Genomic DNA, 17023 nt, shown 5'->3' with positions numbered 1-17023 from the left:
AGTAAATGTATGCATAAAATCACTAGTGAATGAGTTCAGTCAAGTTCTCCCATGTCAAGGATTGCCAAAGATTCTGTTAGTCTATCCCATATTTAGCCTTTATGAATCTATTTCCTTTTAAATAGCTTAGATGATAATTCTTTTATAATCTGTTCTATGCTGGCCAGGTCCTATTCTGTGCTTTACCACATATGACATGAATGCCATGACTCATTTCTCTATAGAGGGACCTACTTACCCATTGCTGTAGTTCTAGACATTTGTAAACTGTATGAACTATCTTTCCAGTGTATTCAAGAAAAGTAATGTTTTGGTGTTGCTATTATTGTTGTCGTTGATCTGGCTTTTCTTACTCTCAGGGTGAGTTTATATTCTTTACAGCTTTGTTCAGTCTGGGTGAAAGAGGATCTCTTTTAGTTGATGAGTTTTAATGCTTGTGGAAAAAAATTATCACATTGAGCTAATAATTAAAACAAAAAATTATTTTCCAAATATCCACTTAATTTTGCCATGGAGAATATTATTCTAATTATCTCCTCAGTGCTCATTATATGCTGCTTCTTGAATTACTATAAAATAGTCCCCAAAGTCTGCATTTTCTTAGTGGTCTAAGATTTGCTAATTAGCTAACTGGATTATGTAATTATCACTTGCTAATTATCTAATCAAAAATTAGCCTCATTTCATTTGTTACCAACTGAATGATTATACCTTTTCAAACTATTAAATATTAAGAAAATATGACATTCTTAAATGTACACATAGATATTATAGAAATTACTCAGTATTTTAGGGAGTTCTATAATATCTACCTGTACATTTATAATAATCAAAATTTTTATATGATGACTGTAATGGTCATAAATATACTAAGAAATTAGCGACAGGCCTTTTCTTTATGTTCTTGTTTTTAGAATTTGAGTAAACAATGAAAGTCAGAAGAAACAGGAAAGGCGGGGAGAAAAGAATGGCTGAAGTTCTTAGACGTCAAGGCTGGCAGTGTTAACAGCAATGATGACTTAAATGAGGTGGAGACAGACACCACAAAGGTAATTACAACCTGCAGACATTGAAACCGAGTAGAAAAACCACTACAACAAAGAAATAAGGAAAGAAAAATTGTGTATCAGGACACAAGGTGAAAGAGGAGTAAACTCATGTTCAATTTCCCTCTTTGATGGAGAGGGAATGTCAGAAACTTTAGAATGTTCAGTTCAAGGTTAAAATAGAAGTCATTTCTGGATGACAAAGTTCATTGATTTCTAATCTTTTGATGTTTAAAGTCTTCCATTTAATGTGATTCCCCTCTGAAGTTTTAAATGTATATAATCTGTGTGTCAAAAATTAGGAAACAAGATCAGAATTTGGATATTTAAGTGACAGTAACAAAATGAATGCTCATTAAAAATTCTAATAGATGTTCAGAGAATAGGGGTTGAGGAGCATATTGAAAGGAGTTGAGCAATGTTTTCTTTATTCTTCTCAGCTTTTTCAGACTCAGGACAGGCTCTTGACGATTCACACCAGTGCTGTACAACATTCTTATCAAAACAAAATAAGTGATCAAAAACAGTTCCTTTCTGCACTCTCAATAAAATGCACAGTACATTAAAAAGGTATTTTTGAGATGTGTCATCTTGGGAGAAATTAAAATTGAAACAGGAAGTGAGGTTGCGTTCTATCCAGTCACCAGGTCAAGATCCCATAGCCAGTGTCTGTTGCACTATGGAATGATGGGAAAGAGTTCTAAAATGTTTCTGGCTGAGAGCACAGTAAACCAGGGGACTGTGAGAGCCCGACATTTAGTATACCAATAGTGATGAGGAGGGACTTTTTGAGTATCATAACCTTGCATAGGGATACAGCTGTCTGTGGTGTGCTGAAAATACATATCACCTATTCATAATGAAGAACCTCATTAGAAATAGCCAGGGTTGCCCAAAACCTACCTTTCTTTCAACAGTTGTCCAGATAGAAGTGTACACTGAAGACAGATCATAAAGTCTTTGTCAGTAGACAGTAGAGTGTACTTGATTACTGGGTGTCTGATGACTTTCTAGTAATTTGGTACCACTGACACATTATACTTGTAAAAGAACATCTTTCCCAGAGTGCCTCAGACCTTATTGCTTTGAGAATTATGATGTTTTCATTACTTTTATTATTTTACTGATTTAGTAAAGTGATTAATTCCAGTATAGGCTTTTGGGGGTATGTGTGTAAAGTTTTTATCAAACTGTGACATTTGTGAGTGGGATGCCTTGTAATATGAATGCCCACATAATGCGTAAAGGGAGATTAAAAAGTTTAAATAATTATTTTAAAATTCTAATGGATTATTCCAGCTCAAATAGTCTACACGTTTTTCATTCTATTATTTACAGTACATCATTTCCCAAAATATCTGAAATTAAAGCTCTTGTTAATCAGCACTTCTGTTAATGGCACCTTATGTCATCTCATGTTAAATTTTAGAAATTACTGAGCAGTTATCATGCTTTAGTTGTGAAGCTAGGCAATAATAGTATGAAAACATGGTTTCTTTTATATGAGAAACTCAAAGTATAAACAAAGAGCAAAGTAAAGGTAGATAAGAGGAAGCAGGGAGGTAAATGTTTCTCAAATGGGAAGGGGATCAAGAGATGGAGTGGGTGGGAAGAGAGAGTAAAAGGGGAGAGAAAATAATTAGGATGTGTTATGTACATGCACCAGCTTCCCAAAGGAACATAAACATTATGTACTGCAAAGATATAGTGAAATAAAAATAAATAAATCACAAAAATTTAGAAAAGTAGGAACCAGGTTTCTTTTCAGAGTAAACCACTGGGAGGAACACATACAAAAATATAAGGCCAGGGGCCAGGGATATAACTCAACAGCATAGTGCCTGACTGACAAGCCGCAAGGTCATGAGTTCAATTTCTGGTATCACAAAAAAAATAATAAAAATAAAAATAAAAAAAATATATATATATATGTGGCCAATGTGATATCATAACCTCATAATATCCTAGAGATAAGCCTTAATAGAAAAGACATATTTCCACAGCCTTAAGAGTATAAGATGCTCATTAGAGAACATGATAGTTATGATGTCTAAATAAAATTAAATAAAACAAATTTAAATGGCTTTCAACTTTTACTAGGAAAATCTGGGGGACCCTTCAAACTGTGTAGTATTAGAGAAATACTAAAGACATATAAATAACATGTATGTATTATATACATGTAAAGTATATGCAAGAATTAAGTAAATTATATACATATAAAGCAAATTATATATTATATAATAAAAATTGTATCTATTATAGTATAGGTATACTAAGCAAATTTTATTTATCATCTACTGTAATTCTACAAATTATAGACTTCTTATGTGATTTAGGTCAATTTTTTGCTCATTAGTATAAGAATTACCAATTACTGGGGCTGGGGACTTAGCTCAGAGGCACAGCGCCTGTCTGGCAAGTGCGGTGTCGTGAATTCGATTCCTGGTACTGGAAAAAAAAAAAAATAAAAATAAAAAGAATTATCAGTTACTTATCTGCCCTGTGCTAAACCTATGAAGTCAGGAGTAACTAATGAAGAGTCTAACGATACATTTTAAATACCATATATTTGTTCTAAAAGCTTCCTTCATAGCTTCTATCTTAGATTCATCAATCTTAAGTATCACATATTAAAAGCACACTGGCAAAGATGCCCATACAGCGTAACATAGATAAGGAGATTGCTAAAATGAGCACTAATTGAAATATTTTGTTATCATTAGAAGACAATCATGAGTCTTTTACATTTCTGTACATTTTACGAAAGAATCACTGGCTAATTTTGTTTTGAATTATTTTTAAAAGATGTTTGTAAACCAAATAGCCTTGGAAAATAGAAATTGCATCACTTTCTGGAGTTTTGTTCCTAGTATAGATCACTGTGTACGACAAAAATGTTTGAAGTTTATTTGGCTATGTCATGAGGCAGGCCCGTTCCCCAGGATAAAGATTTGCATGTCTTTGGCTGGGATGCTTTTTTTATTCAGTAATCTCGTCTGCCTCATATGGCCTTGTAGCAACTGGGACTTAGGGAACCAGTACAAAAGTGCTGATGTTCTTGCTACAGCTATTGCTGTGAAAAATAAACTGCCCTTCTTCTGTTACCAAGAAGTGTAAAGTTATCTACAACTAACCATGTTACTATGGCAGGTTTTTATGTTAATTTACAAACAGAGAAACCTCCAGGTTCCTTCAGAGATTTTGATAATATTTATTATGAGAATAGAATGCTGCTCCTTTCACGAAATTTGAGGGAAATCTATAGGAATCGTTAGCAAACATGTTACAGAAATTATATGATCAACTGGACAATAAACAGCCCTACCTTTTTTACCTGTTAGTGATAAGGAATCCAGAAGACAATCTCAGGCTACCCAGCAAAAAACAGGTAAAATAGAGCTGCCAGAGTGCTGTCTTGGTTGTTGCTCACCCTATCAATGTAAAGACTTCCTTGCCAGTTTGGAAGTCTCAGATCTGCACTACCATAACTAGCACTCAGATTTGTACTGGTTGTGCAGAAGGCTCTGTCTGCTCATAGATAATAGTTAGATGCACATGTACATAATATGTTAACTGAGAACTTACCATGTAAATCAACAGAACCTTAACTGGTTTGTGTGGGAAAAGAAGTGCCAAAGAGTGGTGGGTTGTCTTATGGCTAAATTTGTCCTTCATTTGATCATGACAACCTTTGATCCAATGGAAAGTGACAATAAGATTTCCCAGTTTTGTTTTTTCCTGGAACTTCTGCCACTATAAAGGAACTTCATTCCTCTCAGGCAGGCTTTCCTGAAATATCACGACTCCTGTGGGAAATCACGGATGAGGTACTAGCAAGTATTTGGGTTTTTACTGGCCTCAATTGAGCTTAAAATTCTGATGAAGTTGACCTAACGGTGAATGAGAAAGAGATTAAAGAAATTTAGATAAAATCTAGAAGTTACCAGCGCTGTAGAGAAAAGCTTCCCTCTCCCTGATGTCAAAATGGGTGAGAACTTGAGATAAGATAACGGAGCAAACTGTCCTCCAAATTAAGGAGGATTCTTTAAAGAAAGTCACCAATGCATGAGACGAGACTGTATCAGTCAGACACAGCAAACTGCATAACTTAACAAAAACAGCAATGTGGCTGTACTTTTTGAGTCAAGGGATTCCCAAGGACAAAACAGATAATGACGCCCATCAGTTTTGTTCCTAGTATAGATAATTGTGTAGGACAAAAATGTTTGAAGTTTATTTGGCTATGTCATGAGGCTCTGTCACATCACTTGAAACTAAAAGTGTGTATGAAACCTCTCTCCTCTGCTCTCAGATTCCCCTCCACTGCTCTGTCATGACCTCTGCTGATTTAAAAAGAAATGAGTGGAGACCAAAGTCGCCTCGTCCTTCATGTATCTCTCAACACACATGCACCCAATCAAATATACTGAGAAAATTCAGGGAGATGAGGGCATTGAACTTGAAATTGAGCTTCAGGATGTACTGGAAATAGATACCCAAGTCATCTTTTCACCTAGACTTAGAAAAGAGAAAGACATTTAGATTCAGGGAGTGGGGTTTAAGCAGGATTCACAGTGGGAAAACAAGTTAACACCATCTTGTGGATGAAGTCTTTCGGGCTAATTCAGTGTCCTGTTGTTGTTATCCCTATTTATAGTTATATAATAAGAATGCAACGTTATACACTTACTCTTCATCATCCATTAAGTGCCTGAGAAGATTTTCAGAACTGTGAAAAGCCACATATAAAGAGGTGCTAATGTGACATGTCAATCACTTTCCAGGTTTCCTCCCGTTTCCTTCTCAGATGGCCCAACAGAAAATTTAAAATCTCTGTAGGACAAAGGGAAATCATAGGCTTGACCACAGACTTGAAGAAAACACAAGTAGTAAGAGATGAAATATTTTAGTACAAAGCCCTGTATGACGGGTGAAAAAGCTAATGAGAATTACAAGTTTAGAATGGATTATTATCAACTAAATCCACTGTTGGTCACATACAGTCTCAGCTATCCACGTAAGTGAATCCATGGAGCAGATTAAATTTCTGGAATGCTGTCTTAGATAGGCCAATTCCAGATTTTCTGGAGTACTGGCTCCTAAAGATGAAAAATCATGTCTCATTCGTTTGACAGAGCCACCAATAGGCATTTGTAGTAAATCTGAGTCATTATAGGTAAGGTACAGGACTCCTTAAATTCCTCCATTGGGCATCAGCACTAGTGGGTCACCATGAGTGTCTCTATTCTGTATTCTATTAAAATTTAACTATGTAGATGATGTCTTACTGATGAACAAGTTAGAAATTTTTATTGCTATTACAAAATTGTGATTGTCTCACATTTTTACCAACTCAAGTGACAAATACTAACATCTGGGCAGTCTCTATAAAGTTTCTGGAGACTTATGGTCAGGTCTACGATGTTAAGTTCCTCTAGCAGTCAAAAAATACTACTGCCTATTATTTCCCAACTAACACAAAGGGACATTCAACATCTTATTGGAGTCTTTTGGTATTGGAGATGATACATGCCTCAGATGAAAATTTTTCTTGGTCCTTTATGTTAGCTGTCTCAAAAAAATTAGAATCGTTTGAGTAAGGCACATACACATGATGTTATAAGCTCACAATCAAGCTATGTCCTTCTTTCCATATTTAGCACCCCATACTTTTAATTAATCTGTGAACTACAAGGCTCTTTGACTAATGATGTTTTGGTTGAAGTCTCTGAAAAAATGTAAATAGCCACAGTGCCCTTAAAGGATTTGAAGTGGTGACTTTCCTAACACACAGGATGCATTCCTACCAGGTATATCTTTGTTAACAACAACAACAAAAAAAAGCAGCTATGAGCTTATAACTGGACTCTTGTCAAAACTGAAGTCTTGATCAATAATGCTGTTGCAATTGGTCTGCTATTTTATTTGGGGTGGGAAAGGTAGAGTCAATGAGTAATGAGGTAAGAAAGGGTCCTACGAACCTCACTTGTTAAATAGAAAGTATGGTCAAGCTTGTAGCTCACCTAGCTCATCTGTGGCATCTCATCTTTGTATGAAAAGTGGCTTTCAAACAGTGACAAGGGCTTTAAATTTAACTTTCTGCCCTCATCTGCCAGACAGCTCTGACTGTGATTTGATGTATATTCCCCTTAACCACAGCAAGAAATCTACTGGAAATGGTAGGAGATAGTCCTAGTGTTGGCATTTCCCACAAAATACCTGTCAACACCTTTGGACAACTTTCACACTCCCATATCTGTAATTACTGCTTAACTCTTCGGTGGAGGCAGAGAAATGTCACCAGGCTATAGGTGAGGACAAGTAGAACAAGTTGGATTGACAGCCTTCATGTAACCTCTTCAAAACAAGGACTAGAATCAATTATTCATGCTTAGTGAGTTATTTTAATCTCAGACATTTCATGGTTTGTGCAAATCAGCAGGAATTGGCTACTGACATAGCTCAGTGGTCTCACTCCAAGTCAGAGCAACGAAGTACTATTGTCATTGCAGCCCTGTCGCCTTGCTCACCACATGTCAAAAGTGTTCCTGATGTTAGCTAATAATAGCACTTCATGTATTGAGTCAATCCTTCTGACACAAAGAATACAGTGGACATATAAAGTAATAAAGAATTAACAGAGCAGTTAACAACTTAGGAATTATGTATATTTTGCCTTTCATGTAAAACCTAAATACCTGTTATCATACCAACTATAGGCAACCTTTTTTTTCTACCATTCTTTTGTAACTTCAATAAATGTTCTTTATGAGAGAAATAAGATACAGAGATTTTTAAATAACTTTGTAAAGTTTAAATCTATTTTCTTAAAGTATTTTGTAAACCTTTAACTATGGAAGGTATAATATACATACTGCATTGTTATGACTTATGTCTACATGTCCTCCCAAAACCTCAAGTGGTCATAGGTGGGGCTTTTGGGAGGTGGTTAGATTAAAGTGTGTGATACTGGCATTAAAAGAGTATGATAGCTAAATTGGTATAGCATAGATCTGAGGGGGTATAATGGAAAGGCCCCCTCTGGTTCAGGTGGTACCAACCAAAAGGCTTGTATGGTGGATAGGATAAAAGGGAAAGAAAGGTGTGTTATTCCTGCTACTGCTGCTGCTGTTTGCTGCTTGCTGCCTTCTGCTTGTCATCCATGGACTTTCTCTCCTCTGTGATGTTCTTCTGCCATGCCAACCGACCTTGGAACCAACCAGCCATGGACTGAAACCCCTAGAAACTGTAAGATGAAATAAACCTTTCCTAAGTAACCTTAAGTGTCAAGTATTTTGTCTCAGCAATGAGAAAACTAAAACACGTATGTACCTCATTTATGTACACTGCCCTGTGAATGTTCCTTGAAAATTTAGTTTTATTATTCTAAGAAAAACTTGACATTTTTAATATATATCAAATCCATATATAAAAATAAAAAGTAAATCCATATAATGAGTTACATTTCCTCTGGAAAATTACCTTATGACCTGTTGCACTCATTGCTATAAGATTATATACTAGTTCATACTAATATGTATAAGAATAGCTTTTCACATTGACAGCAAATCTTTTTTTTGGAGATGGAAAATCTAGGAACCAGCAGAAACTTCTTTTTTTTTTTTTTTAAGAAAATAGATTATTTTACTGTCAAGCCACAGCAATGACATAACTCTACCTGTTTTACACAAGGCAGATTTTGACTACATTATCGCCTTTTTTGTTTTTCTCCTGACATTCTTGCTCAGTAGCACTGTAGTTATAATAGTTGAAGTGAGTCCAGTGTCTCATCAGTCCTTTTCGTTTGTCATTTGCCTCCCAGTTAAACTGTAAGCTGTTTGAGATCAGAGCCTGTGTAATAGTCATTCAAGGGTCTACAGTCTTAACTTCACTTCTGGCTCTTTGGTGAGATCTCAAGATGGAGGCTGAATTACACTCCAGAGAAATTAGGTCACGAAAGCCTTAGTTCTCCTTTCAGATAAATCTGCATCTTAATGAGTTGAAAGAAGGCCAATTCCTTCAACAAGGAAAACTTAAAACAAGGTTTCCTCCTATCTTTTAAACTAACCACAAGCAGTCTAAAATCAGTGATTCCTTTAACTTCCATCAACCCAGCCACATTTAGATAACCCAGTTTTGGTCCAGGTAATGTAACGGAGTTGGCAACATAATTACCAAATTATCCTTCCTGACAGTGATGAGCCTCCATCAACAAGACTACAGTTGAAAATTTATCTTTTTCTTTACTCTGTAGCAATGACAGGTTCTCATTGATTTAGTCATTCACTTACATTGATCCCTTTGGTCATGGGTGAAGGAAAAGCTAAAAGTGCCAGTATTTTCCACTGTAGACTTAGAATTTTGTGAAACAAATTTATCTTCCCTGGCTACTCAAGCTATGGAGAGAGAGTGTATGGAGACAAAAATAAACATAAAAAAGTAAACAAATAGATGCACAAACTTTTTTTCTGGTGACATAAATATTAAGTAAGCATATAGAAGAAACTGTAAATGCTTTTCCCCTGTTGGCTTTAGAATCCAATATCTATTTTTGGAATGTTTTACAGACAACTGTTTATAAAAGTTAAACTGGAAGTATCCACAGCATATCATTACTGCAAAAGAAATTTGCAGTATAGGGGCTGGGGATTTAGCTCAGCAGCAAAGTGCCTGCCTGGCAAGCGCAAGGTCATGAGTTCGGTTCCTGGTACCAGAGAAAAACCAAAAAATAAATAAATAAATAAAATAAAGAAATTTGCAGTATATAAGTAAACAATTCATACCGAAATTTCTAAAATAAGACTAAAATATTTTAGGTGGACCTGTGTAATTTTAAAAATATTTCCCACACTTTAATTTACAGGTAGAGTAAGAAGAACTATCAGGGTTATAAGATCAAACATTGTCATGGTATGTGAAGAAGTGTTGATATTTTATTTATTTCCCATTTTCCTTAATCCTGAAACTGCTGTCTGTCTTATTACTTGCTCAAAATAAAGTGTAGGGGTGCTCATTTTTAATTTATAAAAGATAGATGCAGAGTGGATTCAGAGGCTTGGGTTCTATTTCTGCTACTGACTAAGGAAACTTGAGCAAGTTATTAATAAAATGAAGGAATGTAATGTTCTTTATAATTTCTGATATCTAAATTCTACATGCCTTTTATTAAGAATGCCGGGTAGTCCATCCTCAAGTAAATAGAATACATTTCATAAAGTTACATATAAAGTAACAGAATGCAAATGTTTCTTTTTGTAGGAATTGTAATTATACATTAGAGTAGATTCATAAGGATATGACTTTGATGGTATTGTTATAAAATTTTGGTCAAATAATCATGTTACATTAGAAATATTCATTGGCATAGTTATTCTATGATAATGCTTTCTGCAAACTACTCCTTATAGATTGAAGATAGAAAACTCATATGAAAATTCATGTGATGATTTGATATATACAAGTGCAATTTGGCGGTTGTTTTGAATTCATAAAATTCATATTTTGTAATGTAATATATAGACTCATAAATTTATAAGTATAAATAGCCATAAAATTGAATAATGCACCCAACTTTGCAATTAATCTAATGTTATAATTTTAGGTGGGAGTATATGTGTTCTTTTTCAAACTTTTATTTTAAAATTTGTCTAGAATTTTATTTAGTTCAATTATACAATTAGATTTCATGAGTTTGCCTGTGATCTTTATATTTTATTGAGTAAAAAAATCCATGAGCCAATTTATAAGAACAGAGATGCAATATTTTTGTAATTATGGAGACATTTCTTGAAATTCAGACTGGAAAACCACTGTTATCTCAAATACCTAAATAATAGAACTTGTATTTAATTACTTTTGCTTTAAGAATTTAACTATTCATAGGTTTTGTTCTTTCTCTCTTTTTCTCCTTCCTTGCAATTGTCTCTTCCTCAGTTTTTCTTTTTCTTTGCCACAGAGTTCAGAAAAAATTGTTTTACATGGAACATTCAACTAATAATAATATGTTGAAGGAATGATTTATATTATTTCCACAATTTAAAATTTCTCTTCACCAGGGCAAACATTTTAGACCTACCCTTTAGGTGGCATGTAATTATGAGCATTATGAAATACATTTTAATGGTACTCAAGGAGATGCTATTTCAAGATGTGTCTGTCTCCCAATGTATTATATTTAACTGCTTTGCATAGCCCTATAAATGACAATGACATTAAATCCTGGAAGATCAAGAGTTCTAGTTTACTGGCAATTCTTACCAGAAATTCCTGACATAATTCATGGCACATTAATTTGTAGTTTCCTAGATAATTCTGAAACCATTTTAGTATTTGACATTACATAGAATTCTAATATACCGCTTTGAACTAATAATTAATATCATTATGAGCAATAATGGATTAATGGGCATTACTCTTGCCTTTCCTTGTTTTCAGCTGTGATGTATCTTTTTCAATACATATTTATTATTATTGTTGGACATACTTTACATACTAATCACTCTATTGCACCCAAAGTGTAAATGTATTTAAAGAAAAATTTAAATGATCAGACTTGCTTCCTAGCTTATCACCCAAATACATGGCATGGCTATATGGAAGCATCTGCCGTAATCACAAATTTAAACACATAGCTTTAAGTGTTCTTGTTAGGCAAGCACTAAAGGTAACCAAAATTTCAAATTTAGAACACCAACAGTAAAGTCATTATTTCTAGCACTTCCTGACATTTACCAAAATCCACCAATCACTGCAGTTTTGCTTATGTCTGCATAAAAAAGATAAATAAAATTCAAGTGTATTTTGGGTTAAAACAAAACAAATTAAAAATTCCTGATACTAGTGAGGGTGAAATTTTTAAAGCAATCCTCACTAAACAAATTCCCAATATAGTTGCTCAACTTTCTCTTTTATTCCTGTGTAGGCAGAGACTTGCTCCCTTAAAGTACAGAAGTAACATCTCTCTTACCAACTGCAAGAGCAAGAATGACAATTTAATTATTGCTCCTCTGAAATTATTTATAATAATGCCAAGAAATTTATATGCATGCACTCTGTCCTGAAATTGGAGACATCTTTTGAAGTTTCTAGCATTTTTGTCTAAACACTCTTATCTGTATTCATGGAACAGAAGTCATAAGATGAAGAATTCAACACAATAAAATATCATGTTAAATTAATATGTTCTCATAGTTTCTTTTAAAAATATAAATCACAAGTTGTGTGAGGGTAGTAGTTTTTCAAATGTGATGCAGGAGGAATTGGGAACACATATTTTAATATTCCAATTACCTCATGCCTTATCCCTCCCCTCACCCAGTTGTCCATATTCATTCATTAACTACACCTGCCTATTTTCTCTCAAAGCGATTAGAACAGGAAGATGGTAAACCCGGTTTCAGAAGAAAGGGCTGTAGAGGAAAACTTCTCCAGAAAAACTGTTTGGATAATAAGACGTTACACAACCCCGGACGCACCCAGATAGTGCAGGAGCTTCTTGGTACAATGTTTTCTAATCCTTTTATTATCCCTCCCTTAGCCACTAAACCTAAAGAAAAAATAAGACCTTCGGCTTATTGCATTTTCAAAGAAGATTTTAAAGGGTAAGTCTGGTGCCACCCTCTTCTCCGCCAAGAAAAAGCTTCTTATCCTCAAGAGTTGCTGAGCTTTAGATAGTGTAGCTGCTGACAGATTCACCTCCCAGTCAGGTGCAGTGCTCTACCTGGGAAGAAGACTCACAGCGGGCGGAACAGGTAAAAATAGGGGCGTTCCCCATACTCAGCTAAGCCCCGCAGGAGAGTAGAAGAAATCTAAGCACTGTAACTAGTTGTGTGCTTCAAGGCAACAGTAACAAAAAGTTTAGTCCTGAGAAGCTTTGTTAATTTTTTCTTCCTGTTTCCAAGATTGATCTCTCCCACAGCCCCTGGTGCTGGGAATGCACTGACTGTATGGAAGGCACGGCCACCACGTGTAGGTGTCAGCTCCCTGGGGTGACTGTCAGAAGAGCCAAGAGGCAGCATCCTGGCGAGGGAAGGAGGTCAGAATTCACCCAGAGGACTATTCTCTCTGAGAGGGAAGCCGGCAGGATCGTGGGGCTCTGGAGCCAGGCTTTGCCAGGGGAGCGAAAGTGGGTCCGGGCGGGTTTTGTGGAAAGGCTTTATCCGCGCGAAACCAGTGGCAAGAGGGAGAGGTCAGAAAGCTGAGACAGGGAAGAGTGAGGGCAAAGATGACCCTGTTTGAAGCCACGCGAGGGTCGGGGCCATGCACTGCTGCTGTTAGTGTGGTAGCTCTGGAGCTGGAAGGTAAGACGGGGCCAGGATGCAAGCAGCTGTCCTCGGGAGGGACAGGCTTCAGGTGCCGGGCAGGTGGTCGTGAAACCAGCAACACTCCCTGGGGGAGCGCAGGCAGCACCCTCCGGATCCCCTCCGCGCGGAGGCTGGGGATCACAGCAGGTGGTTCGATGGCCTTGCACCTGCAGATGCTCTCTCGGTGCCCAGCCTCGGCGCCCGACCCCCTGCGCTCCGCGGGTTACTCACCGGTCCGGAGGGAAAGCGCCACCCGGGGCGCGCGCGAGGGCTGCGCGGCGCAGGCGGCAGGCAGGGCCGGGAGCGGCGGGGCGCCGTCCTAGGAGCGGCACCGCAGTCGGGGGACACCCAGGCGGCGACCGCGGCGGCGGCGGGGGCCCAGGGAGCGGAGGGCGGGGAGAGCGGAGGGTCCGGAGCTGCGGCGCGGCGCGCGCTCTCTGCCCATCTCCGGCTCCGCTGAAGCGGCGACTGCTCCAGCCGCCCGAGACGAGGGCGGCGAGGGGGAGGGGAGGAGGCACGCGGAGGGAGGGAGGGAGGGCAGAGCAAGCAGGGAGGGGATGAGCCAGGGGAGAGGGGGAGACGATCATCCGGAGTTGGGAGGGGAGGAGGGAGGCTTCTGCGAGCCCAGGAAAGCTTCCCACCAGCGAGATCGGAGAGGAGAAACCGAGGATGAGACCATAGGTCCCTCCCCCGCCCCCTCCCACCCAGCTTCCCCCTTCGCGCCCTTTCCTTGGGTTCTTCCTCCGAGGCTCCAGTTGGGGGTTCACCCAGGACCAGCCGCAGCCGGCTTCGGCGCGTGAGCCTGAGCTCCGGAAGCCGCGGACGGCTCCCCACGCCACCCGCCGGAGGCACCTGTGCGCGCTCCACTGCGGCGGCCTGGAGACCTACATCGGCGGACTGTCACCCCCCGTGTCTCCCCTTTCTGGTCAGACTGTGGTCATGCATGTGCACCCATGACGTCTCTGTAGTCCCCCATTAGCTGTTTGTTTCCCGGGCGCTCTTTGGCACCGGCTGTTTGTCCAGAAGGCGCCAGCAGGGAGCTCAACGCAGGCAACCTTCGCCTGCCCCTGGGAACAGCTGCCTGGGCAGGGTTGGTGCTTGTCATCGGGTTGAACAGTTAAAGAAGGAAAATAAAAAACAAAATAAGACCGTATAACCTCGGACCATGTTCTCCGATCTAGGAGGGTTGAGAAGTGTGAAGGACAGAGCTACAGCCCCCTGCCTTGTGTCTTGGTTCTCCGCTTCCCATTACCCAACAAAAAAAGTAGGGCACACATTGCAATGCACGTTTAGTGGAACTATTTCACAACCTCTTCACTGTTCAGTGTTTTTCACTGCCCCCCGCAACGCTCACACTTTCCCGCATTTTTCTATGGTTGGCCCAGCTTTCCCGTTGTGGACTGTGCTTTGCTTTACCAGACTGTAAATCAATCCTGTGTCTTTGCAAGCTACAAAGATTCCAGCGCAAATACATAGTGTATAGCACTGCCCCGTACAATAAGAAGATCTAGAGAATGAATTCACGTATTCAGTAAATATAAAACAATGGGGGAATTGACCAGTTTCATTGAACCATAATTTTGCTTCGTAATCTTCACGTGGTAGTCCAGAGATAGAAGAGAGCGAGTAGATTATATATCTAGAAGATAGGACTAGGAATAAGGAGTCTAGTAAAACTCTCAAAAAATGCCCAAAGTATTGATTTACTCTATATCAGAGCCCTAGAGGGAAAAGGGTTCTGATTGTGTCTGGCTTCCTCTGTGTGTATGTGTGTGTGTGTGTGTGTGTGTGTGTGTTGCTTAAACAGAAGAAGAAATAGTCTTTCTTTTACTAAAGAATAAGTTTTATAAAAGCCTAAAGGATCTTACAATCTAGAAGAAATAATTGAGGTTTTTATTTTATGTAAGTATGTCATATAGCAAATGCATGCATTAAAATAAGTTCACTCTCAGTTTGAAATGTAGTATGGAAAAACATTTTAACACAATAAGGCATGCACAAATACTAATGAAAATCTATACCTCCCCCTAAAAAAGGTTAAATATTAGTTATAAAGTACTATGTAGTCATCAAAGTATTCCAAACTTGCTAGAATCTTTCCATTTAAGTATATGCAAATGGAAATATTTGGCTTCACATCTCCCTAACAATCAGAATGATTGAAGTACTTCCTCATTAAGGGACCAATAGATATTCAGCTCTTCTAATGCACCATAGCTTGAAAGGCATGTGGTGTGATATCCAGTTGTACAGAGATGCACCATGTAAATTCAGCAATTGCTATTCCTTCAAAGGCCATAGAGATAAATGATTGACAAATAACCACAATTTCTTTAGAGCTTTAGGCCTCTATTACAGTACAGTAGTAAATTTTACAAAAGCCTGTTACCACTTAGGCAGGGATTGCGGTAGGATTGAAGAAATAAAACTAGATAGAAAAGAGACAAAGAAATCGAGATTCGAAAAATTGTACTTTTAAGAAATGCAACTTCAGGACACAATTTTATTACAATTTTTTTTCTCTTTCTCTTCTCCCTGAACAGTAAACCTGGGCAACTCCCTTTCACCTTTACCCATTCCCTTTTTACTTGCAAATGGTCTGTGTTCACCTGTGAATGAACTACCCTTTTCACCTATAAATTAAGATTTCTCATATAAGTGGAGAATTATCTTACTATGAGCAGGGCATGCTCTCCTACACACTAGACCACACTAAGACCGTAGATTATCAAATTCCGTAGATTCCCTCCACCCAAAACACATAAGGATTCCCAATTCCCAACTATGGTGTCTCATTTCTCTAAGCACCTGCACTACACTATTGAGCATAGTCTATATCTCTGTCCAATGAACCCTTCTTCTGCCTCTTACAGATTGCCTTAGTTACTTTTCCTGCTGCTAAGAAAGAGTACCTGAAACTCAAAGTTAAAGGAGGAAAGTTTTATTTAGCTCACAACTTGTAGAGGTTTTAGTCCATAATCAGCTGGCTCCAAGGCAGGGTGGCAGAGGGCATTGCAGAGGAAAAAGAGACTGTGGTGAGCAGAAGGTAGCAAAAGCAACAAGGATCAACCACAACTCTTTCTGTCCCTTCTGTCCTATCCAGGCTGCCCTTCCTTAGGGCAGATAGTACTCACACTCTTTGTCCTAGTCTCCTTGATCCTAGCATTGCACCATGAATCAATCCCAGTGTCACATACTCTGGATTCAACCGGCTCTGAAAAAGCTCCACCTGTGACTGCATGAGACTTTGGGGGGATATCTAAATACAAGCCATAACACAGACCTGTTCTGAAAATTCTTTCTTTCAGGATGAAAGTCAATGAACCCCCACATTTATTCTACAAAATGAGTTGATAAGTTCTTTATTTCAGCCTTGGAGACCCTCACACCCAGCCTGATGACAGGATGGTTCTCAAAAATTAATTAAATCTCAAACTTTTTCCACAGCTGATTAGGATAGCCCTTATCTTTTTCTTAGTAATTTGCTTTTGAGAAATTTTAGTATTTTCTTCCCACATTTGATTATGATCATTTAATAGTCATATCTGTATAGGCTCATTATGCAGTTGGAAAATGGTTAGTGAAAGAATGCACACTGAAATATCTTAAAGCCAAGCAAAGAGAAGGTGTGGCATTTAAAACGTAGCAAAACAATCTCACTCCACTATTTAG

The 17023-nt window shown here is 38.2% G+C and overlaps 1 protein-coding gene across 1 annotated transcript in view; it reads right to left on the bottom strand.

Annotated features, from left to right (window-relative positions):
- Nucleotides 1–13819, bottom strand: part of Fut9 (fucosyltransferase 9 (alpha (1,3) fucosyltransferase)) — a 206289-nt gene extending 192470 nt beyond the window's left edge. The window contains exon 1 of the mRNA XM_005377778.1: nt 13583–13819. The gene's annotated coding sequence lies outside the window, so the exon portion shown is untranslated. The remainder of the gene's footprint in view (nt 1–13582) is intronic.
- Between the last annotated feature and the right edge of the window lie 3204 nt (nt 13820–17023).

This window comes from Chinchilla lanigera, unplaced genomic scaffold (assembly GCF_000276665.1).
Source record: "Chinchilla lanigera isolate Chin_1 unplaced genomic scaffold, ChiLan1.0 scaffold00010, whole genome shotgun sequence".
Classification (NCBI taxonomy): Eukaryota; Metazoa; Chordata; class Mammalia; order Rodentia; family Chinchillidae; genus Chinchilla; species Chinchilla lanigera.
The sequence above is the reverse complement of the archived record's forward strand: the minus strand, read 5'-3'. Positions and strand labels throughout refer to the sequence as shown.